This window comes from Ambystoma mexicanum, chromosome 11, assembly GCF_040938575.1.
Source record: "Ambystoma mexicanum isolate Mex_15411 chromosome 11, UKY_AmexF1_1, whole genome shotgun sequence".
Lineage (NCBI taxonomy): Eukaryota > Metazoa > Chordata > Amphibia > Caudata > Ambystomatidae > Ambystoma > Ambystoma mexicanum.
Window position 1 is genome coordinate 168,634,794 of NC_090934.1, and position 27,843 is coordinate 168,662,636.

A 27,843-nucleotide genomic window follows, 5' to 3' on the forward strand; every position below is an offset into this window, starting at 1 on the left:
GTGATTTTGGTGCCTTGGACGCACATGACAGACGTGGGAGTCGGAAAGAGCGGCAGCACGCTCTCCTGTGAAGAGAGGGAGCACTTCTATCGAGAGACCGATGAATGCATTACCTATAGCATTGGCCCCTCCCCTACCTATGTAACATAGGTATGAAAGAAGATCATCGTTCATGCCGTCTGTCCCCTCTCCAACGTCATACCGCAAGCACAAGAGACGCTAGTCATAGAGACAACACTACCAGCCCTACCCGTGAACAATCGAAGAAGAAATGAGTGCAAGCTCTAGCAGACATGAACATGCTGTAAACGAAGATGATGGAACCAAGTGTCATCATTGCCGAAACTAACACACATAGACACACATAGACGAATTAGACACGAAGCAGATATGCACTGACCAGAAAGTTAAACGGACACCAGGTCAAACACATTTAGACTTGAAGACTGTTCTTGCATTAAATAGACACTAGAAGACATATGATATGATATTTTATTTATATCGCGCTCATAAACAAGTGTTTCAAAGCGCGACCAAGCAAAGGGAGGGGATCAAGCGAGAACAAAAAATCAAAACAGCGATCTTACTAGGCCCAGTGACATTAAGAACGTGCAAGTGCATGGAGAAGGGAAAAGGGGGAATGTACGTTGAAGGGGGAGAAGTGGAAAGTGCAGAACAGAGGAGAGAAAAACTCAATATATACGCTGAAATGCAAGATGCATGAGAATACATATAATGCTTGCATAACGCAGAAACGCAACAGTGACAAATGGACATTTTGGATAAAATGGACGGTGCATCCACATTCAAGTTGATGGGAAAACATTGAAGAAGCATTGAAGCTGAAGGGAGAGTAGATTTGCTGAATTAGCTAAAGCACAGATCAGGGCAAACCAGGCAGTAGCTGCATAACACCTGCCAATGTTATCGTAGAAAAGGGAGGCTGGAATAGCATAGAGGAAAATGGAAGATAATTCCCAAGCGCAGGGTACATTTCACTTACATTAAGTAAAGAAACAAACAGTCCTTGAAGACCAGGTGTTCCATAATTAGGGATTAATACTGAAAGGAAAATGACTTGAATAAGTCTCTAGTGGACAAGAAGGGTAGAGACAGCCGCATTAAATACGCTAAAATCATAGTAATGGTCAAGCAGAATAATTCAAATCATAGTCTCCTCACACGTGATTCATAGTTGGAGAACAGGGGTTATTCATTGACTCTAGCCACAGGCAGACTGATGCCTTCACTCCCCTCAAGTTCTCAGAATAAAGATACAAGACAACGTCAAGTTCAAAGCTAAGGTCCTGACTCGTGGCCTAGGAAATTAGAGATGTGTGTTAAAATTGGGAAAAGCAGCACCTGAATGTTGCTCCCCCTACCAATATTGTTGCTTATGTGCTGATGAACTGCCAACCAATCCACATCCTCCAGTAACATTAATCTATCATTGTTGCACCAGTCAATCCAGTAGTGTAGAGATGACATGTAGTCACTGATATCAATTTAGAGGTGGTCTCAGGTGGGGCCATCATATAACCAATAAAAAGACTAACTCTTGCGGAAGGCATACATTGATCATTCCCCTAACCCAATCAATCACCCCTTCCCCTAGGCTTTTGTAGCAAAGTGTGTAATTTGATGTCAGTCATGACATGTTTTGCACTTTTAAGTCGCTGTCGAGCTCAAGACTATTGAGAGCGCTGAGACGATTCGTGTTTGCTGCTGTCCTTGTTTTGTATTGGTTGTTGCAATTTGATTGCTTGACTGACTGTTGTCATTTACCTTGATGCTTTCGTTTTTGGACGCAGGAATTCCCAGCCTATCCCGTATGCTTAGGACTGCAACTTTCCACCCCACCATAACATATGGTAGCAGAGCCAATGGTTGGCCACTGCCCTCGGAATTTTTGAGACCTCCTGCTGAGAGCCTGAGGACCGCAGAGTGACCGTGGAGAGTGGGGGATAATGACTGAACTGAGATAGTTCCTACGGTCTGATGTGCGCTCAACAAATGTGAATAAATAAATAAATAAATAAATAGTCATCAGGACCTCTCTTGGTGAAAATCCTGCCTTGGTTGCTGTGGGACGCTGTACAGGCCAAAGACGGTGTGGTCAGTTGAGGGAGGGTCAATACCAAAGGCTGACAGATTGTGCTCTGAAGATCGCTGAAGGCACAGGGAGCGGGATACTCCTGCACCCCCAGAAGAAAGGTGATTCTGCTGTTTGACCCCGATGGGGGACAGCTGCAATGAAGAAGGAGGAGGGGGAGCGGCGTACTCCAGCAGGCTCATGAAGGGGACTGCAGTCTGAAAGACCGGCACAAAGAGGGATGAGCCGTGAGCCGCTGCAGCAGCTCAGAGGAGAATATTGAATGCAGAGCCTAGCTGATCTGGCTCGTGGAGTGTGCCCCGAAGTAAAGACAGTAACGTAGAGAGGGGGCAGAAGCACCTTCAGGTGCCCCCCTGATTTCACGAGCAGGCCCCACACTCTGCGGGAAGAGAAAGGAGAGGGTCCCGAGACTGAGCCAGTGAGGCAGCCCCGGAGGCCCCCTCCACAGAGCAAGGGCACCGAAAAAACACAAAAAACAACAAGAAAATGTGAAAACCCTAGCAGCTAAGGGAGAACAATAGCTGCTGGCACCCAGTGAAGTTGTGCTGGCCCCAGACCGCAAGGGCTGCCCCAAGAGGATGGGAGGTAAGTCAAAGGAACAAGGACAACGTGAAAGAGCTGTGCTGAACCCGCCACAGCTGAGGTTTGAAATGGCTGACAGACAGACAGGCAGAAGCATTGGTGGCACGTCAAAAAAGGGTCCGGAGGGCAGGGTGCTTACAGAGGTTGACATGTCTCACCTTTCCACAAAGGAGGACTCTGGGCATATCCTTGTAAAATCAAGGTGCATAGGAGTGACGTAAAAGCCTCCTTGGCAGACCTCACAGGCAGAGTTGACACAACAAAAAGCAAGGTGGAGGGTATGGAGAATAACCATTTCAATGCAGATATGGTGGAAATGCACCTGGACGCAATGATGATGGAGCTGGAGCTGCGAGAAGAAGCGGTCCCTCTGAAGATAGATGATCTCGAAAACAGTTAAAGGAGGAACAACATTCGGACACTGGGCCTGAAAGAAATGACTGGTGGTCAGGTGGTGGAGAAGGTACAAGCCATTGTCAATCTCCTCTTCAAGACGGAGGGAGGTAAAGTAGTGGAGCTGGAGAGAGCGCACAAAGGTGGCAGGCCATACGGCAATGGCCCGCGCTTCATCGTGGCAAAGTTCTTGCGATACAGGGACAGGTTGGAAGTGAAGGCTCAGGCGTGAGTACCAAGGGAAGTAAAATTTGATGGGTCTAAGATCACAATATATCAGGACCTTTCTAATATGATGCTCTGAAGGAGTATAGACTGCAGACCTCTCACAAGATGGCAAATGGAGAAAGGGATAAGATATAGATGGGGATACCCGTTCTCCCTGCAATTCGAGGTGGATGCAACGGACTACTGCATCACTTCAGCATAAGAAGCAGAGCAGGCGCTAGGTCACCAAACATTTGATGCGGCGGCAGACCCCAACCCGATGGATGGACAGGATACGGCATGCGCCCAGCAATTGCAGGCCGCCGGCCCGCAGAGAAGAAGGAAGGGGCAAGCAGGGCAAAAATAAATGCGCCTGAATGTACCATCCCCATGCAAAATAACTTCAAATGTTTCAAAAGTCATGGGGTGACGGCATGACAAGGACCCAGGTCACTAACTGCACACGCTGATTCTTTATTGATGGTTCGATAAGGTACTTTTTGGAATGCTGGCAGGGAGGGATGATACGTCTCAACGATTTTTGCAGCACACTGCGGACTACTGCACACGTTTGTGCTTTTGTTTGTTTGGTTTTGGGTTAAAATTTTACAGGTAACATGTGTTCGCTCAGGGAGTAACCTGCTTCGAGAAATGACTGATAGAAAGCAGTAGGGGGGGAAGAGGAGAAGGACTGGAGGTGAAGGGAGTCTGGGAGGAGAAGGGATATGAGGCCAAATGAGCGGTGCAGGAGTCTGGTCATGGAAACACTAATGTGAAAGGCCTAAACTCACCCACAAAAAGGTCCTTAGTTGCGAGGGAATTCCGAGATGCCACCCTTGACATGCTGTTCTTGCAGGAAAACCGGCAAGTTAAGGTTGACGAGCAGAAGCTGAGAGGTGCGGGCATTGGCCGGACCAATTGGGCTCCTGGGTCGGTGAAGAAGGGAGGGTTGGGGATTATCTTGCATGAACAATACAGACTGAAGGACCCAACGGAGACTAGATTGTTGGAGGGGTGATTTCTCATAGTCCAAGGCACCTTAGAGGGGGCACTGATAATGTTGGCAGCCCTTTATGTCCCTAATCGGGGCCAAGCGGGGTTCCTACAGAGTATCCTGCACCACATACAGGCAACACCTGCAGATATGTGTATCATCGGGGGGACCTTAACTCATGGGCAGATGAGGTGTAGGACAGAAAATCCATGAGAGATGGGGATGACAGGGGCGGAGAAGGTAGAAGGGGACACTAGGGGTGGACCATTGAGGCGAGGGGCTTGGTCTATGTGTGGCACATGAAGCACCCAAACGAAGGGGGGTATACCTTCCTCTCATCTCCACATTTTACATACACCAGGAGAGATTACCTGATAGTGAATCGCAATCAGGGTGCGACATAAGACCAGTGGGGTGGACGGACCATGATAAGGTGTGGATGACTCTAGACATAGAGGGTATATACAGGGCAGACAGTAGTTGGAGGTGTAACAAACTTCTCTGGAAATCGACATTAAGACAGTCTGCGAGGCAGGAAAGGCCACATGGCGCGGTCTCTTGATCAGAGAAGGGTCAAGGAAAAAAAGAGAGAGGAAGCTCTGAGAAGATAAGCTTCAACTAGAAATATTTAAAGGGGGGCACTGATGTATGCAGGGGGCAAGAATGGAGAAGGGCTAAGGGAAGGAATACTAGAAAAAAGAGCGGAACTGAAGGAGCTAAAATGGGGGAAAACCCTATGCAAACTTAAATATCTTAAACAGCAATACTATGAAAAAGGGGACAAGGCAGACACACTCCTGGCTGCAAGGCGTTGTGCACAGAGGGCAGAAAGATGGGTCACCACTCTGGAAGTGACAGGGTGGGTCGTCAGGATCATAGAGCCTTTGGTGATTAGACATAACTTAGGGGATACTCTGGATAGGCAAGTTTACACCTGCCAGCACCAGGCAAATCTAACTGAAGTGTACACAAATACAACTGGTATGTAAGACACCTAGGCATCTACATGACATTATGCAATGTCATTTACACTGAGTCACTTATATTGCAGGGAATCATAGAGCCTTTGGTGATTAGACGTAACTTAGTGGACACGCTTGGTAAACGTTTGACATTTTAACGGAAATTAACTCCTACCAGCATCAGGTAACTTTAACTGAATTGTTCACAAATATAACTGGTAACATGAAAATATAACAGCAAAGTAATTTAGTTCTGTACTTTGCAGGTGATAGAACGTCACAGTTACCACAGTCAAATTATTGTGTCTATTATTTCACATTGGTAAAGAATGAGAAGTTGGAGAGTGGAACTATTTATATAAAAGAAAGAAGAAATCAACTGTTAATGACTGACAGTAAAAAGTGTTGCTCCTGAAGAAGAGAGACATTCTCTCGAGACACTTTGAGTTTCAAATTTGAATTTATGATTTAACTGTTATGTATATATTTTGAAATAGCCTTGAGTATGTATTTTGAAATAATTGTGAAGATATTGGATTTTGTATGTCTATTAATACAAAACAACTCCTTTTGAAAATATTTATAAATAAACTCTAATTGAGTTGAAAATGAAGATACATTGATGTGTTTAAAAGTTATAAATACGTGATGCTGAGTTACAAAACATTTAACCCAAAATATGTAAGAAACTCTTTTCAGAAAAAATAGAACTACATTTTTACTGGATTCTTTTCCAGTACGTATAGGTGTGCAGGGGACGCGACTTCTCATGAATCTTGGGTATTCCATTGTTTGCGGCCTGTATAAGACAGACTGCCCAGATACGGTAGGAGAAGGGGATGTATATTTGGAAGGGATAGACATGGTACGACTCACGGGAACAGAAGTCGGGCAGCTAGGGGCTCCAATTACGGCCAAGGAAGTGCTGGGGGTGATCACCTGCATCCCAAATGGTAAAGTCCCGGGTGAAGATGGTTACACAATTGGGTTCTATAAGAGGTTCTCAGTTGTCCTCCTAGGCCACATGGTGATGGTATATGATAACACACTGGATATGGGCGCAGTACCCCCATCCTTTAGCAAGGCACTGATAACTGTGATACCCAAGCAAGGGAGGGACCTAGCACATTGCCCCTCATACCGCCCCATCTCCCTGCTAAACGTAGATGAGAAGATCTTTACTCGCGTTCTGGCCACGCATATAGAGGGTATGATGCCACACGTGGTGCATCCGGACCAAGTTTTGCAGGAAAACAGGGAGCAGATGCGATAAGGAAGACCTTGGACCTCATGTAACATGTCCCCGGAGACCAAGGGACTATGCACTTCTGAGCCTTGATGCTAAAAAGGCATTTGATCCAGTGGAATGGAGTTCTGCAGTACTATGAAAAGTGGGCTTTGGAGAGAGAATACATTGACCCATAGGGTCACTGTATGCAGAACCCTTGGCGCAGGTGGTGGTGAATGGGAAGAAGTCTAGGATCATTAGACTCGAAAGAGGCATTAGACAGGGCTGCCCGTTGTCCCCCCTGCTTTTTGCATTAAAGATGAAACTATTGGGCACCAAAATAAGACAGGATGAGCGGATTACAGGTATATGGGTGGCGGAAGTGGAACATAAGCTCAGTTTGTATGCGGATGATGTCTTGCTCCATATCTCGTGGGTGGTCAATTCAACCGGGAACACTCTCCAAACCATAGAAGAATACAGGCGAGTGCCAGTGTTCCTAGGCAAATAAGGTCCCCGGAAGGACACACCGGTGAACTACGAGCGTTTTAACGAAGTGCATGAGGAAAGGGTCCCCAGAGGTGCTGAATGATAGTAGTTGCCATTTGTGCAAAGGATGCTCAATTACAAGGAGCATGGGCTGCAGTCAGAAGGTCTAGTTACGTCTCAGGCAGGGCCATGGTTCAGCACACAGAAAGCTCTTTCTCACTGCAAGGTCGCTGATTAAACAGACACAGAAGCGGGACACATTGAACTTATGAGACAATTTGGATTGCTACATTTGGGCAAGGATGGGAGTAGCGGGAGGGGGGAAGTCTATGTTGGGTTGGGGAAAAAATAATTTAAACCAAGTGGTCGTGGCATCCCACTGTAAGAACTATTGTGTTACATGTTATTTGAAATGACAATGCCACAAGTGTCATAAAATCAACAACAAAATAAAATGTGGAAGATATAACCTGTGGCAAGGGCACGGAAGAGGGCATCATGCCCCGTTGGAAGAAATTTAAGAAAAGAAAGGATACCTTGTTGGAGTAGGGTAGGAAGACGGCCATAGGGGTTTTGTTGATGTGTTGTGTTATATATAGGGTGTACCCACATTTGTATAGATTGCTGGCACCAGCAGTAAATTGTAAGGAGAGTGTGGGGAATTGATGGGTGAAGTTGTGTTCACCAGCAGTATGGGGTAACAACAGGAAGGTGAGAATGCTTTGTGGACAGCTGGTTTACATCGTAGAGCATGCAGTTTTTTGGTTGGGACTCAAAGGGTCATGAGAAGGGTTGGTGTTTGTGGTGCGCACCCAAAGGGTTGTTGTTGAAGCCGAGAGGTTTGAAAGAGGTGTAGAAAGTGTTGGAAATTGAAGAGAATATTTTTGATTAGAGATTGTGAACGAGGCAGTGAAGGGATAGTGCGTCTGAAAGGTTTTTGAAATACGGTAAGTATCGGCAGTCAAGAGTGTGATGTGCCATCATGGGAGGTGAAACTACCCTTATGCACATGTGTAAATCCCTGCCAAGGTACAAGGATAAAATACAAAGGTACCACGTGCAATGGGTTTGGGCCACAGCAGATAAAATGTTTTTACCTTAACACTCTTTCAAAATCAGTGCTGCAACACATGACCACATATTTACATGCTGCGTATAAGGGAAAGAAACTGCAGAAGAGATTACTATTTTAGAGCTTTGGAAAATGTTCGGGGACGAAGTGAAAGATCCGCCCGACTTAGTGGATGCTTAATCAGTATGAAGGTGAGGGCACAGCGCCCTCTGATCCTCCTCCTTCTCCCCAAAGCATCAATCCACCAGACAAAGGACAGGGATTGTATCCATTGAACAAATTAAAAACAACAGCAGGATACAGTAAACCACATATGCGCCACCTGCATACAGTAGTGAAGATGCTATAAGTGGAGCCAAGGTAAATAATCAAAAGTCAATGTCTATGCACAATGAGTATATCGAGTAGGGGTGTACCGAAATTCAGCTTTGAGTAAGTATTTGGCCGAGTTCCGGCTGGAAATTAGGTATTCGGCTTCGGCAGAATACCTAATTGAATGCTTTCTCAAAGCCGAAGTTATACGCACCCCTAGTTTCCTATCACTGCGGAAGGGCTTTTTCGCCTCGACATGCTGTCCTTGTGTCAATCAGGAGCCTCCTGCTTATGTTGGAGCTAAGCAGAACACATGGCACCGAGAGGCACCCATTTCAAAGTGAGACATGTCAGCCAGGCTTGACGTATGCATAACATATGCTGCAGATTCCCAGTGTTGTGCGGTCAGAGGTCGCTCTACATGGCTTTTCTACTTGCACGGGGTGCTGCTTGCATGGCTTAGACGAGACAACTGATCCCCTCTCCTGGCCCGGCTCTCACCTGCATCGCCTGCTCTGGCGGCCACTCAGTGTTAACAAGCAGATCGTACAGAAGGTCATCTTTTTCTTCACTGTCCTGTGCTGTGGGCACAGCCATGATTACACCGGTAGATTCAAGATTACGGCTCCCGCCCGGATATAAACAGTGCACAGTGCGAAATGCGAATGGTGCAAGCGAAGTCGAAAGGGTGAAGGGGAGGAGTTGTTCCTCAGTGACAAAGCGAAAGCGTGCACCAGGCTCCACCAGGACAGCGCTGCACAGTCAGTCTCGCTGGACTAGCATGCGAAATTCCGCACTTTAGATAGTGTACAGGGTCAATATGAATTACAGCGCCTACACACCCCAGGGCTAAAGCGCTATATGAAGAAGGACATTAGTCAAGTTATCCGCACACAGGGAACAGTCACAGAGCGATCTTGTGGGCTAAGTTTGCTAATATATGGACATCAGAATGTTCATTTTAAGTGTGTTTCCTTCACACCATTGAAACGCAAGGTCCAGATTGGTTAAATGGGTTGAAGTTGAGATATTTTGAATTTGTCATGATATGATGTTGTCTGCCTTCTTGCAGGTAGAGTACTACATATTACTACACCAAAAGGACCCACGCACCCAATGCATCCACAGCGATGGGAGTGGTGCTGTTCCAGTGATTAATGGCCCTGTGTGGCTTGTGGGCTGCCATATGGTGTGCGGGGCTGTCTGGGCTGGCACCCTGGACCTCCCCTCGGGCCATCAGCATAGTAGATGCTCAGTGCAGTCTGAAAAGACCCCGGCTCGAGAAAACCCCCATGGCGGAGCACAACCTTCACACTGAACCACCACAGCAGTCCCCAACAAAAGGAGCATTTCAAAGCTGTATCCGCGACACTGTTCTGGATTTGCATGTAAATGTCCACAGACTGCTGCCCATTGTTAGTCAAGGTGGCGGATCCTGGGTGGTGGCATTATTAGGCCCTCCGCACTGTCATATTGTGCTCTATTCCTTGACAACATGCAATAAAATAAAGGCCCTCCCTGAGGCAGACAGGTGTTTGTCAAAGACCAATACCTTTGTGTGGGCAACGTTAATAGTTCTTAACTTCCGCTTGTCATTCGCCAATTTAAAATATCCAGCACTCCCTCCAAACATCTCCCAGTTCCGCTCTCGAAATGTGCAATTGGTTATTCCCTCCACACCTGACCATGTGGTTTCCAAAAGCACCTGTTGATTTTATTTGGCAATTTTTGTTCTATATAATAAAGCCTACAGCTTTCGAATGAAAACTCCCACGCAGCCCCAGTTCTCTACTGAATTTCTCATTAGGCAATGAAAGCAAGCAATAATAAAACTCCCATTCTAAAGCTTAGTTACAGCTGTGATCTATTTATACGCCCTATGCATGTCTGTGCACTGAAGTCCTGTTAAAACAAGCATTGGCAAAGCCAACAGTTATGGTTTGTTGTGCATCTATTGACACATTTCTAGTTGTAGACTACTATTTGATTCACTATTCAGTTCAGGCCGAATACTTTTGCAACTATTTGGTATTCGGCCGAATAGTAAATGTACTATTCGGTACACCTCTAATAGGGAGCGCCTTGAATTACAGGCGAAGCTAATAGAGCTTGAAGAGGGGATGCAGCAACAGAAACCCTGGCAGAATGACAGGAAAGAGACAATGATCACTTTGAATGAGTGGGTGGGAGGGCAGATACTACTTAAATTAGACGGAAGGAATACAGCCGATCTTAACGACAAAGTAGTGTAAGCTAGGAAGAGACAGGAAAAAGAAAGCAAAGAAGGAGGTTGGAAGAGGAAGAAAGAGCCTGGTTAAACATACTGGAAGAAGCAGAAGAAAGAGAAAGAATGTAAAGGTCAAACAAAGAAAAGAACAAGAGACGACAGGAAGAGATGCGAAGGGAACTAGAGGAGAGAGAAAAAGAGAAGAAGAGAGAGGACAGGTAAAGCGTGAGGAAGCAAAGGGACGAAAGATATGATATGATATGATAGTTTATTTATATAGCGCCTATACACAATGTGTTTCAAAGCGCTTCAAGGCAAGGGAGGGAACAAGGGAAAATACAACGACATTCTTACAGGCCATGAACAGTAAGGATGTGAAATTAACTATTTTACGGCCTGACGACATTTCAGATAGTGCAAGTGCTAAGACATAGATAATGAAGGGAGCGGGGGAGTGGGAAGGAAATGGAAACAGACGGGTGACTACCGTACTAGGCCTGACAACATTTCTGGTAGTGCCGGAGGAAAACAAAAGGTGAGGGAGAGGGGTGCAGAAAGGGAGGAGAGGAACAAAACAAGCGACTATCGTACTAGGCCTGACAACATTTCAGATACTGCTGGAGGGAGGGGGGAACAGTAAGGGGATGGGGGGGTGACAGACGAGGTTGCTATCATACTAGGTCCAGGGACAATTCTGATCGAGTAAGTGCATCGAAGAAAGTAAGAGGAGGAGGGGAGGAGATAGGAAAAGGGAGAGGGGAGGATAGAACAGAGAGTAAGCAGTCAAAAAGAGTGGAGAAGCAGGAGGGGAGAGTGAATACAATAGCAGAAGTCAGTAGTAACTCATAATGTTGCAAGTCTGGATACAAGATGAAGATGGGAAAGAGAGAAGCAAAGGGAAGCATAGGAGAAGTAAGCAAAGGAAATAGAAGAAGATAGAAAGACAGAAAGAGTGGAGCCAAGAGAGACGGAAAAAAGAAGTTCAATGACTTGTTAAAGAGCACATACTTCGAAGGAGAGAGAAAAGTGAGGAACAAGAGAGGGAAAGAGATAGGAGTTTAGAAAGACACTTTAGAGAAATGGAAGCGATAATGAAGAATCATAATTTTCTCGATTAAGATCAGGGAGCAGCTGTATGAAGGAGGGTTGGTGACATATATAGAAGCAGAAGGAATAGTGGTGTCATTCATAAGGTGAAAATGAGTGTGATGGGATGCCCGCAGATAAGAGAACGAAGTTCATTGGAGACAGAATTGAAGGGAATATACGAGGCAAACTCTCCAAAATGACTAGATTTTGAGAACAGAGAAGATGAGGGAAGTGATGACAATTGTTTCACAAAATGTTCAGATGAAGAGAGGCATGACAGTGAAAATGAGAGGAGGAGGGAGCCACGCAAGGCCCACTCAAAGGCATTAGCCCATATAAAAAGACAGAGTGGACTGATGTGGAAAAATTAGAAGTTGTGCGGAATCTGAGGCCATCCTCAATTCTTTCCCCAACATTTCCTCCTCCCAGGTGGCCAAGGAACGGCTGTCACTATCAGATCCTGACAGTGGGGGTGGATATGCGAGGGAGGACTACTTGGGTGGAGGAGAGATACCCTTGGCTGAGACACGATATCCCCCATTGCCTTTCATAATGAGTCCAACATCCCACAGGCCTTCATAGGCTATTGCCAACCCCTTCCTATATCACCAGTAAAACATTCCCCACTAAACACCAGTTAGGTACTGGGACAAGGAAGAGAAAAACCAGAGTAATACTTCCTTCCTTTATTGACTCACCCATGTACACATGCCAGTTAAGTACTGCTATGGGGAGGAGGTGAGCAAAAGTGGAAAGAGCAGAAGCCTGAACCTATACAATCCCCCAAGTGCTCAAACGGATGATCGCATAGCTTAGAAGCGATAACCCCTTACATAAACAGGCAAGGACATTACCAGGATGAAAGAAAGTGAACATGACAGGTACCTTCACAAGAACAAAGGGCACAACTAAACATGGATATAATGCAGAATTGACACAATTCCCATTGTCAGAGAAGGGGGAGGGTGGTTGCAATACATACCCATGCCACAAATTGTCAAGGATAATTTGAGGTATAAGTTTCCAACTTTAACATCTGGAGCGGGGAAATGGATTTATGAGCTAGAAAGGATGACATTGGGAATGACGTTAGAAGTGGGCGGGATAAATAGGTTGCTCGCTGCCACTATTGGGGATAGAGCTGATGACATTTGGAAGTGAGTGGGGTATCCAGGGATAACCATGCAGAACACAGTTCATGACGGTACACCATTTAATAATTGCAGAGCAGCTCTATGGAGGGGACTCAGACTGCAATATCCTGATACATCTGATATGAGTGCAATCATGAGGCGCAAGATGCGTGATGATGAAGACCCCATTGCTTATATTCAGGAGATTCAAGGTTGATGCTGGAGATAAAACTATAACCATTTTGATTATATATTGTTCCAGGAAGGTCCCGAGCCAGTGCAGAGGCAAATGAAAAAATGTGTGGAAATTGAAGCAAAGCCATGGCCAGAGATTCACTTGACTATCGTTTACCATTGGCGACTATTGCAAGTGAAAGCTAGGAAGAAGCTTGATGAGGGAAAGGTAGAGGAAGCAAACTTAGTACAGAAAAAGCTGTCACAGTTTTCAGTGGAAGGAGCCCTATTGGCAAGTGGGGAGGAAGTGATTAAACAAGACATAGCAGGCACAGTCAATTTTGCAGAAAGAAAAGAGTACAACTATTGGCCAAGAGGAAGAGGGGTTGCACTGAGGGAAAGAGGGGTTGGATTTCCAACTCCACAAGGCGGTGGGTTTAGTGGGGGACTGGCCAGATTTGGAGGACCGCCTCAGCAATGCTGGACATGTGGGAAAATGGGACACATTGTTCGATTGTGTAGAAGCAGGCAAGGGATCCAACAGAGGCGTATTCACCACCATACAGTTCAGAGCCACCCGAATATTATGTCCAAGATCACACACAGTATCAGACACATATGTCACAAATACAGCCATCACAACAAGCACTAATTCAAGCATAATATCCAACAATGCCAACACAGCAAGCACAAATACAGACCCAGCAAACATAGATGCAAACACAAATTCCAATACAACATGATACCATGGTTGACCTGGAGCACAAATGCAGGAGTGTAGGCACCTACACCCAAAATGGAGAGTGTGACTGTAGTGGGAGGGAATCCTTTCACTAGGACAGGGATGAACTTATACCACAATAGGACAGCCCACAGACTGACTTGGTGTGTTCAATCCTGTCTGTTAAACCTGACCCATAAGAGGAAACACGTGTTGGAGTAAAGATAGGTGACAATACATGTTCCTTCCTTGTAGATACATGGGCAACTAGATCCTGGGTTAGGGAGGGGAGATTCCCAATGCTAAGTGTTGCCATGAATGCACAGGGTGTTTCTGGGGCTACACATTTGGTTCCATTAACTGACAATCTGACTATCACCATAGGATAGCATTACCTTTCTATGCCACTAGTATACTCCTGCCAGACGCCAGTCAACATAATGGGGTGGGATATGATGAGTAAGTTTAATATGACCTTCTCATTCTTTGACCAGCGTGCTCCACTCCAGGGATCAATTACATGAACGTACAAGAATTTATATCAGCATTCTCAGGACAGAAAGCCTGGGCGGGAAAACCCTATCAGCTGTTGTTTGCCATGTGGGAATTACTAACTCCTGAAGCCACTGAGTCCGCAAGGCAAGGCCATGCCCCTCAGGCAGAGCTTGCACCAGTATAAAACATGGGGCTGCCCGCCCCTTGTGGAAAAGCCTGTGCAGGAAAGCCCTATCAGCTGTTTTTCACTGTTTGCCATGCTTGCACGCTGTGATATGACTTCTTTGGTTCCCCATTTTCCATTTTAAGTGCTTGGAAAAACTAAACGATAGTCTGTAAGCCTGCAGACTACTGGGAAGCCGTTCACTTATTGGATCTTTAGGCAAGCGCATACAAGTAAAACTAGCATATAAGCGAAAATGTGTAAAACACGAGGATAAACGTGCTTGGGAATGGCAGGAACAGTTGGAGTGGGTGTAGGAGTGACCAACATAGCCCAAACCTGTGTAAGTTTTGCTGAAAAGCTATGAAGTAATGTCATTTTACAGTTCTGCTTAAGAGATCAGCCTATTTAGTTTTTGTATGATAACAGCACATACTGAACTGACATCACCCTGAAACTGAAAGCATAGAAGAGCTTACTGCCTCCATGTACCAGCTCCTGTTAATTTCATAAATATTTGTCACTTAAGCATTTCATTATCTGACAACCATCAACAGCACTATCCACTGCTCATTATCCATACTTGCAATAGATATTGGATTGTGCTAATAGAGAATGCACACTGCACTGACTGATTGAACATAGCAATTGGTGATTTACCGTGCACCTACATAAAGGATTTGGTTTGCCCTGGCCTACAACATTTCTCTTTCAACTGTGCATGGAGCAGGAAGGGGGTGGGGGTAACGGACTCAGGCAACTACTTTGTTAACAGGCTCTAAGGACTACCGATTTTGATTGTTTTGGCTGACTTGTTTGCTTACCCGTCTGTGGACATTTGAGTTTTCTCCAGGTTTCTTGGGTTTGCTATATTTTTACTATATGGTATTGAAATTGTTATTATGTGGTACAAAGTGTTGTTAAATAAAAAACTGTTATATGGCAATTATCTTTTAAACATAATATGAACGTTAAAAAGCAAGTAACATTATTTTTAGTCATTCTTTGCACTTGGTACCTGATACTCTGTAATTGGTATCCGCACTTGCACTTTACGGCCTGGGTTTGATACCAGGCATATTGTATTACTCTCCCTGAAATATGTCTAAGAGGAAAGCAACCTCCTCTATTTCACCAGAGAATGGACAGAAAACATTGTCTAAAGTGTATGGTCCCATAAGGGATGTTAATGTACTTATCGCAGAAATTAAATACCTTATACAGGACATTGGCTGTTTAGATACCAATGGGAGGGGTGGAGCAAGGGTGGTTTGGAAAACTGAAATCATTGAGTTAGGCCATGCCTCCTCAAACTGTGTTGTGGATGGGTCTGAGACAGAAATAATACCCCGTGCCCCCACCCAAAAAGAATATTCTAAGGGTAGCCACAACTATAGGAACCTTGCAGGAAGAAGTAGATGGGAAAAAGAAGCCAAGTACCTGTTAAAGCCCTTTGAGATCGCCAAAAAGAAATGTTGAACTGCCTGGCAACATTCTGGGGCATGTAAGGCAGACTGACTGTGATATCATTGAAATTAATCTGCAACAGGCCGAGATAGCGGCCATTGTCACTATAGACAAATTGGAATTAGTTAATATTAGATGTGTGGGAGCTAAAAGACATTCAGATAACATGCCAGAAGATCTACCATGGCTCTTTGATACCCACCCTAGCATTTCCCTGTCAAATAGATGTTCCCCACTGGGTCCCCAAAGCCCACAAAATCAGCTTCCAGAGTAGTTCCGAACAGCTGACACTATTGCTCGAAGCGTTAGTGGGCCTTTATTATTGAAATCTCAGGTATCAATGTGAACTGCAATTGTACAGAGCGTAACCCCTAATGGGAAAAAGAAAAGAGGGAGGAAATGTGTTACCAGTACAGTCGCTAAGAAGTCTAAATTAACGCATATTAGGAATTCTGACTGCTTGGAGCATCAAGAAATTGAACCTTAGGGCAAAAAGAGCCAAACTAAAAGTTTATCCATATTTAACCCCTCAAGTATGACGCCCAAAGTGAGGTACTTGGAGCATTGAATTGTTCGAATGACTTGAAGATAGACCTCAACTTGGGAGAGTTGTTCGATATCATCAATGATTTGGTGGCACTGGTCAGATATTTTGACAGCAGTATCAAGGAACTTGGAAAGCAATTGAAAGGTGGGGCCGGACCTGCCCTCAAGTCAACATCAATAATGATGGAGATAGAGGGGGGAAAAGCACCACCTTGGGACAACTCCATACCATAAATAATTTACAGAGACAGGGTTCAAAACCTAATAATCCATCTGATGTTCAATAAGACAGTCTGATAATCTAACCAGGCCAGACGGTCTTCAGTCCTATGACCGTGTGCCATCTTCAAATCAATTAAGGCCAATTATTGATGTAATTGACTTTCATGCGCCTGGTATATCCAAAGATCTGGGCAAAAGAACTGTGATGGTATTATGAGGGGTCCTGAGTTGGGGAGGCAGTCCCCAGGCTATCTGAGGATTTCTATGAAAGTGTCATTGATAAACAAAAGCATACACTGGATTAGAACTGTAAAAGAGTGTGTCTCTATAATACAAGAAGAGATAGTTAGATGTGTATGAAAAGGAGTGGGGGGATGGCTTGACTGATTGTATCAAAACTTCTCTTCCAATAGTCGTTTAGTGGAAGGATCACTGTCCATATGCCAGAGAGCATACTTGACAGGTTTTGGTCAAGAGGGGGAGACGGAGGTCAAACAAGGTGGTAGAAAAGGGGCCCCTTTTAAGCCAATCATGTTGAGTAAACTCTCAACAAGCGAATCAAGTGTGGCTTGAGAAGATGATGGGTGCGAGGGTGTAGATTAACATGGAATGGATGGCATAATGGCAGATCAACCACATCTTGGAATATAGCAGGCCTCTTAAAGCGCATGTCTTCTTTGTCTTGGACAAGTTTTATTAGAGAGCACCATCTTATTCTCCCCCAGGACACATGGGCTATGGAAATGGCAGAACTGCAAGGATTCCAGGCCTTTCAAACAACTGCTCAAAAACTTTCCTAGACGGCGACCCATTTGATCGATTCAGCTCTTAACTGGAAAGTGGAATTAGGAGTACCCAACAATAGTGATCTTCAATATGTGTTGCCCACCACCCCATATGGTCAAAACATTCTATTATGTAATGCATATAATAGACCAAATTCTATCTCAGTAACTAGGTGAATCTATGATCTTGTGTTAACAGGGGAAAACCCCTGAGCTGGGTGTTCCCAAACAGCCCTTTAAGATGAGTAAAAGTAGCAATACCCTGCAGGTGGATGGGGATGCAGATTTTATTCATACATCAATAATCAAGACGACACAAATAGTTTGGCAAAGTTCATCTGTTTTAAGTATCTTAAACTGGGAGTACAACGAACATCACCAATCACTCGATACTCTGACTCTACTTACTTCATAACAAAGCTGGGTTCTTATACCCATAACTGGTCATCACTGACGTTTTGACCTGCGTCATTACCAACGTCATCCTACGTGGCAAACTACAAAAACCTAACCGGAGATGGGATTGGTTCTAAGTGAATAACTAAGCATAGGTTCCATATCTGTATAGGGTAACGGAGAGAGTTAATTGGATAGTTAACATCAGGTGGGGCAACTAAGCCCTCCCTTAAAAATGGGCACTATAAACGTCACTAAATGTACGATGTCCCATTGGCTACACAAGCTATAGGACCCCCAACTACGTGGTCCCTACAATTGGTTGGCTTCTAACCCCTGTCAGTACTTTTCCACCTACGTTAGCAGCACGCAAACTGAACAACCAGGTGCGGGTGAACTCGTTTTAGCAACAGCTTCCGCCCAATTAGCATATCATCCATCATCACCTCAATGGTCCAGTGTCAAATAGTGCTTTGAAGTTGGCCTTGAGTTTGTACTGTTCTCTGAGAATTTATAAGGAGTATGGGCACCAGCCAGCCTCCGTGCGTAGGTGTAATCATCTCGTTCGTCCAACTTCCTTCTATCACGTGACAGTACACCAAGAAATTGAGCCTTTTCGTGTATTTGATTTTATTCTTCAATAGTCCTCTGACGTCTTTTGTTTTGCTTGACCTCTCCGAACAGGAGCTTCTGTTCTTTCACGTTAATTGGATCCAATGTCAGCCAATTCCAGTTTGATAAGACCTTGGCTTTCTTGGCTCAGTGAAATCCTTAGCTGAACTTTAATTCTGTTTAATTCAATTGCTTTTCTTAACTGCAACACTAAAATGAGCCCTTCTTGCTTTGTTCAGTACTGCTTATATACGTAGTGGAAACATTCATCCTTTACTTGTCCATATGTTTCTATAGAGGTATATATGTATATATATTTGGCGCTTGCCATGGTCTAATCTATTTAAAAGCATGTGGCTAGCTTCATAATTGCTTTGCTGCTTGTGTTTCATTGCATCTGTACACGTTTAACATAACTAAGTATCTTCATCAGGTCTGTGGCATAAGTTTCGTCACCTTTATCCCAAGATGTCACTTATCCATAATACTTTCTTGATGGTTTATAAATCTTCTGCCTCTCTGGTCCGGTTATCTTTCTATATGGGTGTCAGTTCAACTTTGTATGACATCACAATTTATCTTTGCCATTTTGTTTCTTCTGCTTCTTCAAGAATCTCGTTCAAATGGCCATCATATTGTTTTGTATCTAGGTATGGTTTCCTCAATGGGTCCTTTACCTTCTGTTAGATCTCCCCCAAGAGCCTTGTGGATGCGATGGAGAAAACACTATCCACATTATCTGAAATGGAACACAAGATTGCGTCTCCTCAGTTCCCTTTGCAGAAAACCCAGTGCAGGTCTAGTCTTTTTCAAAATGGTGATGCACTTCCCCAATTCTATATCACTCCCTTCTGGCAACGGGTAAGTGCGTTACTTCTGTGAATGCTCCCATGCCTAAGCTTTGCCTCAGCACTTCCTATACTTCTTATATTATTTCCATTTTACTGCTGCTTAGTATACTTGTCTAATTTCCTTTCCCGTTTTGAACGCTCTGTTCGTTCTACCTTTTCTTACTCTCTCTCCGGCTTTCCTGCTTGCAGATCTCCTCCGTTTTCAACTGCCTTCCTTTCCCTTCGCTTCCGCTCTCCTTGCAGTACCCCCTCCCCGAGCACGGCTCCAAAACCCCTTTTGGGCCGCTATGCTGTCCCGACGATGTTCTCGGTGACTTCTTCTGTCATCGAGCTCCGGCGTCTGTTGCCTTCTTGTCAGCCCTTCTTCACTCTGCTCTACCTACAATTGGTATTATTCCTGCGAGCTACTCCTGGATCCGGCAGCTGCTGGTTCTTCACTAGTGAATTTTTCTGCGATTCCTGATACTCCATACAGCAACGTTGTCCTCAGATCTACCTTCGGCCAAACACTTCTCCGCCAAACATTCCTGGACTACTGCAGCTAGGCGGATCTTCTACTTTTCGGGTTTTATTCCCCACAAGGGTTTCCCAAAGATTCTGCCCCTGAGGCACACAGAGCCCATTTAACTGGCTCTGGACACCTTGAGGGTGGTATTCTCATTACACGGCTACAATTGCAGTGCATCTTTTGATCCTCAACAACACAGAAGACAGCCATCGTGAGTACTGATTCTATTACTCAAGGAGATTGTAATCGAAAGCAACGCCCATGGATCAACAGGTGCAGCAATTGGTAGCCGCTGTCCAGAACCTCGATACGGAGGTTCAGACTTTAAGAAATGAGAACACCGTTCTTAGACAAATGGTTACAACACAGACTGAATTACCCCCAGGACCATTACCCATGGGGAAATACGATGGTAACCCCAAAAGACTAAAATAATTCCTGGATTCCTGTATGGTTCAATTTACCTTGAAACCAACATTTCTTCAGACAGAACAAGCTAAAGTCCGTTTTTTTTTATCTCTAGCCTGTCTGGAAGCGCCCTTGCTTGGGCCACGCCAATTGTTACAACCAACAATGAGGTCATGGATTCAACTGTTGGCTTCATAAACAACTTGCAGGCTATGTTTGGAAGACGTGAACTGGTGATTACTGCTCAGGAAATCCTACTTGATCTGAAACAAGGGAACATGGACATTCTCTGCTTTATTACGAATTTCAAGCAGTTGGCAAATGAAACCGCCTGGTCAGATGATGCTCTTCTGACTATACTCAGGAGAGCTTTGTGTGACGACCTTAAGGATGAAATCTCTAGGGTACCACACCCTCAAAATTTAGCTGAGATGATCACGTTGGTTGTACAAATGGATTACTGTGTACAAGAAAGGAATTCAGAAAGAGGCAAAGGAAAGGCACATTCACTACCGGCAGCTCCCAGACCTGAAGGATTCAAGACACCCAAAAATATGGAGGAAGGAGAACCTATTCAGTTAGGGATGGCAAGAGGACCCTTGACTCCGGAAGAAAAATCACAGAGAAAAATATTAGGGTTATGCATGTATTGCGGCTCTAACAAACATGTCTTGAAAGATTGTCACTTAAACCCTCCTCGACGGTCGGGAAACCCCTCCCTCCGCTCATAAAGGGAACCGTGAGTGGGTCTTTGGTACAGAGTTCCCAAAAGTGCTTTTCTCATCCCCAGAACATGGTAGTCTACAATTTCAAGAGACTGTACTAAATCAGGTTCCAGCTCTAGTGGATTGCAGAGCTGCCAGGCTATTCATTGATTACAACATTTCTCGTGTTTTCAAATATGTAGCCATGCCTGTTGAAGGAGTTGACGGAACCCCCCTTACTTCCGGTCCTATTAAAGAAAACACTGCAACTCTTACTATGAAGATTTCATCCCATGAAGACAAAATCTCGTTTGACGTGATAAGAGCGGTACATTATCCTTTGATTCTTCGACTACCATGGTTAATCAAACACAATCCTTATATAAACTGATCTGCGGGTATTTTGTTCTTGGGGTCAGAACAGTGCCTTTCTTCTTGTTTTCCTCACGGAGCTGTAGGATTATTTGCTGCATCTCAAGAAACGGCTTCTAAAACCCCTGCCATATCCAACATAACACTTTTACCTGAATGTTACCAAGAGTACCAAACTGTGTTTTCCAATGAGGAGTTCAAAGAATTACCTCCCCATCGCAAAGACGACTGCTCCATCGACCTTATGCCCGAAGCACAGGTACCATTTGGCAGGATGGTCACATTATCAGGCCCCGAAAAAGAAGCCCTAAGAGAGTACCCTCAGGCCAATTTACATCTTGGTCTCATAACAGAATCTAAAAGCCCTGCTGGAGCCTCACTTTTCTTCATACCGAAGAAAGACTGCAAGGAACTAAGACCGTGCATAGATTACAGGGGCTTGAACAAGGTGACTCTCAAGGATCGGTATCCGTTACCACTTATTCAAGACATCCTGGAAGCGGTCAAAGGATGCTGGACCTGGATGATGTTTATGGTGGAATCCCCAGATTACCCTGATTGAGTATCTGTGCTAAGTCAGAGGGAAGTTGCAATTGTGCTCTACTCCTTAGCCCCGTGACAGATACCCACGATCACAGAAAGGGCAGTCATAGAAGCACTCACCAGCCCATCCTCCTATAGACATCCATGGCCTACTAGGGGGTAGTTATAGAGCAATTAACTCCTCCCCTGCACTGTTGGCGCTGCCATTCAAAACTCAGAGGGGAGTAGTTGTAGTGGTACCCTAACCAGTGATCGCCACAAGGAGAGGGGGAAGCACAAACCCCTTAAGGAGACTCATTCTCATGAAGATGACACTATCAGAAAGATTTTCTAGTTCCCTAACTAGACCTAAACTTCAAGAGTGGGGAACGAAGCCTCTCCTCTCAAAGGAACAAGGATATAAAGTTTCACTGTTACGGATGAGCAAATAAATACACAAACACATGGTCACCGTTCCCCTGGCATAGCTAGTATTTTAGGGTATTGCAAATTTCCCTGCAAGGAAACCATTATCAATGAAAGTCACAGCTCCCAGTGCTTATCTGTGGCTTTATCATGACCACTGGATCTCACTCCCATGCATGCACACCACACGCACCCATATCACATTTGGACCAGTAGGGCAAGGGAAAGGGAAGGCTGGGCCGCTTTGTGGCGCGCTTGGCGCTCATTGGGCCATACTGCTAGCATGCAATTTGGTCGCACCCTACCAAGATGTCCATTCTAGCAATCCACTTTGAATTCCACCAACATGGCCGACAGCATGGCCAGCAAGCGTCCTTGTTGGCAGTCTAGTATGCGTGGGTGGGTAGCTATTTAAACCACACTCCACCCAGAAGTCAGAACCTGCAAATGGAACATATAGTCAGAGACGGCAGACTCCAAAATAGATCTTGGGTATTTGAACACTTACCTGTTGAGTTGCTCCTCCTCGCAGCACACTTGATTTTCACCCGCTGCCATTTGCCAGATCTAATCTGAGCTCTGGCACGTTCTTTTTCCTCTGACAGCTCCTCAGCTCCCTCCTCGGTCCACATCTGCAGAAATAAACAAAGAGAAGCAATTAGAGCATGTCGCATAACGCACAGCCCTACTGCTGAAAGCACCACTGCTGGAGTCTATCACACACGCTGAGTGCACCGGGCAGCAGAATAATCCTCCCTACCACGGACAAGAGGTAAAAGACAAGACAGAAGATAAACTAAAGGAAAGGACATTGTTATAAGAAAATTGTGAACATTCTTGAAACAGTGAACATAGAAGCAAGACAACAGGGGTGAACATTCCTTAAAACAGAGGACAGTCTCTTCTCTGATAATAAGCCACGGCAGGTCTGGGCTTATCCAGTGAGGGAACTGGAGCAGAGATACTAAGCCAGAATTAAGCTCCCCAGAAAAAAGGCAGCATGAAGGAGAGCTTCCTATCTCAAGCCAATAGGTGAGCCAGTCGTCCTGGGAAAGAAGAGTCAGGGGCAGTGGGCAGACACAAGCCACATACACTCTTGACACACCTGTTCTTCTTTTGTTAAAGGCTCAAAGGCTCCGACCTGCAGCTACAACCCCGACTACACCTCAGCATGCAGGGATGGAGCTCTTCCAGTACTGTGAGACAGCTGGAGAGACCAGAGGGTCCAAACGCTCCTGGAGGGGACAAGGTAAGCGTTACAGGATTTTCTGACTCCAGATGCTGAGGGAAGAGAGAGAACCACACCGAGACATGCAGTAGCAAGAGGGTTTCCAGAGGGAAGGAGAGAAACCACACACATGTCAACAGGCCCTCTAAAATCCAAGATGGGGGCAGGCCTTCATGCAACCTTAGGCCAACCCACTTCCAAACCACTTTATCACCCACACAAAGCCCAACCGCAAAGAATCTCAGTCCTTGGCACACAGTGTTCCCAACATCCTTAAGCTCCACCCAAGGAGAGGAGAGAGCCTAAACATAAAACGATGCCAGTTCACTCTGACAGTGTGGAGAGTTCAAATTGCAACAAAGCCTGCAACATGAATTTGAAGGCAAGGGTCATTGATTGGACATTCGAGTGGCCAGACCAAGCTCAGCCCATGGGACTTTGTAAGATTTTCTTTTCTTTGTTGGAAGAAGGAGTTTGGCAGAGAGAGGGGTATTGAGATGAGAGCAGGAGGATAGAGCTGGTGGTTGGAGGGTGAGTCTGAAGGAGGTTGGTGGATGAGGGAGTGGATTTGAGAGAAAGAGCTAGAGGCTGGGGGTACAGAAAGTGTTATCTGAGAAGAAGAAGTGGAGGTTGGAGAAAGCGAATCAATGGAGGAGGATTATAGAGGAGAAGGAAGCTGTCATTTGAAAGGGAAGAGATGTTGGGAAGTGGAAGAGGTTGAACATCCGAGAAAGACAGTTAGTAGGGAGGAGGATGGATGAACATTAAGTACCATCTGCATGCAGGAGAGTACTGAAGGCTAAAGAGAGGTCCTTGAGGAGAGAAACAAACAATTGACCATTTAGAGAGACAGAGAGTGGGGGGTTGGCAGAAAAAAATCATCAAGAATAAATTAAATCAGGAGGAAGGAGAATGGAGAAATGATCATGTAGAAAAGGAACAAGAAAAAAGCTTTAGAGGGAGATATAGCTACAATACCTAATGAGGCCAGATGAGAACTAGTGTCCCTATTAGAGGAAAATACCATGGACATTCTGGCATGCCATTCCAGCCCAGGGCTGAATCTAAAGGTAGTTGGAGGAGGTATGATATGGTGCAATCTCAGAATGGGTCAATGAGCTTACTATATGAGTCACCAGAAATGGGGTGTCCCAAGGAACCGGACCTAAGAGCATGGAGTTGTTCAGCAGACTGGGAACGAACTGAGCCTGGTTTTGTGACCCTGTTCAAGTCAACCAGAATGGAAGAGGTCCAACCACAGCCTTCATCTCCTGGGGGAGTTCTACAGACACTTTTCAAACCGGAATTTTTTGGCCACCATTATCATACTCAACCAGTGTTGGTTTGGGAACACCACAAAGACCGCAACCTGAAGTCTAAGGAGAGGATCATTGATTGGACGTTCAAGTGGGCCAGACCAAGCTCAGCCCATGGTACTTTGTAAGATATTATTTTCTTTGATATGACTTTCCTGCAAAGACTGTCTTGGAGGAGCACAATCATAAGGGCTTCTATGCCCCTTATTTACCTATTCATGTGTCCTGAGTTATATCATTTATGGTGTGAAGCTTGAATACGCAAGGTGATATTTAGTTTCCTTATTGACACCCCCTTGCACTTTGATTTGCATTCAACACCTGCATTGGCTGATGCACATTATTGTCACGATCCCTGCCCTAAGCCTGGATAGCCAGGCCAGGTGGGCTACTTCTACCCCCATCAGGCCCTCAAGGGCCTTGACATTTGCCTCCAGACTCTCTTGGAGTCAGTCCTGGCACCTTTGGCGCCAGGCTCATGTGCTAGAGCAGTAATCAGGGCCCATAAGGGCATTGCGCAACAACATGGATGCCTCAACATGGCTCAGTTCCTAAACTGAACCATGCGGTCTAGCATTTTGCTATATAAACCACACCCGAACTCCAGTACACGCTTCACGTTACTTTGCCTTCCAGCAACGTGACGCTCATCGTGTTCTGCAGCATCTTCGAACCTCGAAAAGTCTGCACCTGAAAAACAAAGGGACATTGTTATTTTCAGCAGCTTACCTGAGATTCCACCGCAGATGGCAAATCAGCATCTAAGGAACAGTAAGCGTTTTGGATCTTCGAACCTGCAAAAAGAAAGAAAAGAGACATTAGACATTTACATCAGAACCAGCAACTTACCTCTCAAGTCGCTCATCGACCAGCACCCTTTTAGGAGCCTCTTGCTTCGGTGAACACAGCGGCCAACGGGAATAAAAGACAACAGGTTAGCAGAAGCACGGCATCATAGTGCTACGTATAGCGCCCACTTACCGCATCGAGGCGCTCCCGAAACACCATCACTCGCCGGTGAGCCCAAATCCAGCCAACGGCCCACAGCGGACTCTCGCTCACCCACTGGGAGAGAAAAGACATCATTAGTTCAAAGAAAGGCTTACAGAATAACAGTAATAAGACCTACCTGAGAGACTCAAAGGGGCAGCATCAGTGAAGTAACTTGATTGCAATCGCCCACAGAGGACAACACGCCCCTGCCAAGAAGGCAGGACGGAGAGCTCGCTAAAGCCCAAAACAAGAAAGAACTCCTCGCTGATAATACCCGGGAGCGACCGAGAAGGGCACCAGGGCTCTGGCAGCTGGGTGGCATCCCCGTGGATACCAGGTGAGTGTAACAATTATTCTCCGTAAATGTGAAACACATCTTTAGTTTAGTAATAATACCTTCCTTGTGTTCCCTACTGAGTGCTCTCTGTGCTACCAAAACCACTTAAACCTTGCATAGTATATTTGTACAGCGTGTCCTGAGACCAGTACAAGTTTCTTTGACCTTTCAAGATGGCCGACACGGTCCCGACTGCCGGGTTACTATGGTTACTGTACAAACATACTGGCCTAGCGCACACTCATTTGTAGCTCAGACTAGGACGTGCACTGAGGGACCACTAACAGCGCTCTGAGGCCTGCGTGCGAGTTGGCGAGTAACAGAAAGTCTATAGAATAGAACAGAATAGAATAACCACACCAGAGGTAAGCACTTCGATCGGTTGTAAACCACGGGTGTCGATGCAGGAATGACATGACACAAACACGCATTGCTTCACTACACTTAGGGGTGCCCAGGGCAGCTGTGTCTCCTGACCCGACAATCTAAATCACATAGGCATCAGCATGACACTGATGAATACAACCGATGACATATCCAACCTGCGTTTTGTGACACCGGACCCTATTCAGACTATGTATAACACCGCACAGATATCATCCCGTTATATCTGTGAGACTCCTCACTCAGCTGACCTTGTCTAGACTAAGACCGGATATACGGTCTGGGATTTTATGGAGACATTTAAAACTTACTCTTAAAATATTCTTACTGAGATCGCACTAATGCACAGTGATTTCACGTTTACTAAACTCGGTTTGAGCATGTCAAGGATAGCTTTTTGACACTATAAGATGGCTGCCACAATCCCGACTTTCGGGTAATCATGACGACCACACAAACATAGGCCAAGTACACATTAGCCTGCACCGTGGACCAGTAGCACACACTGAGGGACAACTACTCATTCCTGAAGGTAAGCACTTCAATCCACCAGCACGACAAGAGGCGATGCGGCGAATATAGGAAATACAAACCACCCTGATGGTTGTACACGTAAGCACTCTCCATGTGCATTACTTAGCGGACCCAGCATACCCAATCACACTGGCATCACAATCACCCTGAGGAGACCCATGACACTGCAGTGTACTCATAGTGACACACACTGCCACCCTATGTAACACTAAGCGGACCGGGCCATCCCTATGCTTACCAGCACCAACATCACACTCAGAAAACTGATGTGTACACAAGGTGACACACATGCCGAATGTGTCTTGTCTTGGTTCTCGGGACATGCCATCATGAACTACAGAGAGGGGTGTTCTTAAGCACGTAGGCTAGAGGGCCCCTCCCCTGGGATGCACAGCTAGAACACACCAGAGGGACAAGCTTGAACAGCTGGTACAGAGGCCAACTAAAGAGGACTCTGCGACATCTTTGGGTCCCGACATGTAGGTCATTAATTTCCCCTGGTTCGTTTTTGACCTACACCTGGAAGCGCTGAACTATCTCGAATGCCTAGTCATGCCTTGTGTGTTTTAGAATTCTTCAACACACAGCTGTGAATCCGCCCTATAAGTGCCTGAATTTCACACGCACTGTGCGTACCCTTAAGGGACATTCCAAAATACGATCTATTCCAAAAGGCTTTTTATATTAGAAATCTGGATATGGACCCCTACCTGATGTATTTTATTTTGATTTTCCAGATCACAGGAAATCACATGTTTGACACAATTCCCTGTCCTGATGAAGGCTCATATAATCATTACATCATACTCCTTGTACAAGGCTGAAACCAAGACGTGTTGACAATTCCATCATCAGACAGTGCTCAACATACAACACTG